Here is a 591-nt window from a genome sequence, read left to right on the forward strand (position 1 = left end):
GAGTATCTCCCCGCCTTGACAAGTAACTGAACTAGAAAAGGAGAAAGGTGTAAGTATAAAAATATACTTAGTAACCAACCTACTTGTAGGCCCGCATAGCTTCCTTCTACTATCAGGTTTCCACGACTTTCCTTTGGTCTACAGGAAGTTTGGGTATACCCTTTACTATGCTCTAAGCTACCGTGTAGGTCTCGAAGTTCTAACTAATTCCTCATTAATCATCTACCTTTGTTGTCCCTAGTATCTCTTCGAGATTCAATCCTAAAATAAAAAAGTTGCTTTGAACGAGTGGTTAAGGCGTGTGCCTACTAAGTACATGGGGTTTCCTCGCGAGAGTTTGAATCTCCTAGGCGACGAAAAGTTCATTTTTTTGTAATAGCAAAGCGACTCTTTTATAAGGAATACTTTTTTATAAGATATTGTCCACTTTGTCCCGTTACCTCACGATCTCATAGAGGTATTCACACCCTAGTTATAAGGAATGCTTCCTTCCCCTCTCAAACCAATGTTGGATCTCGAGAAATCGAACTGCGATGAAAAGATAAATTTAAAACGACGTACAACACCTGTGTCAGAAATTTCAAGATATTT

This window comes from Cucurbita moschata, unplaced genomic scaffold, assembly GCF_002738365.1.
Source record: "Cucurbita moschata cultivar Rifu unplaced genomic scaffold, Cmos_1.0 Cmo_Scf00727, whole genome shotgun sequence".
Lineage (NCBI taxonomy): Eukaryota > Viridiplantae > Streptophyta > Magnoliopsida > Cucurbitales > Cucurbitaceae > Cucurbita > Cucurbita moschata.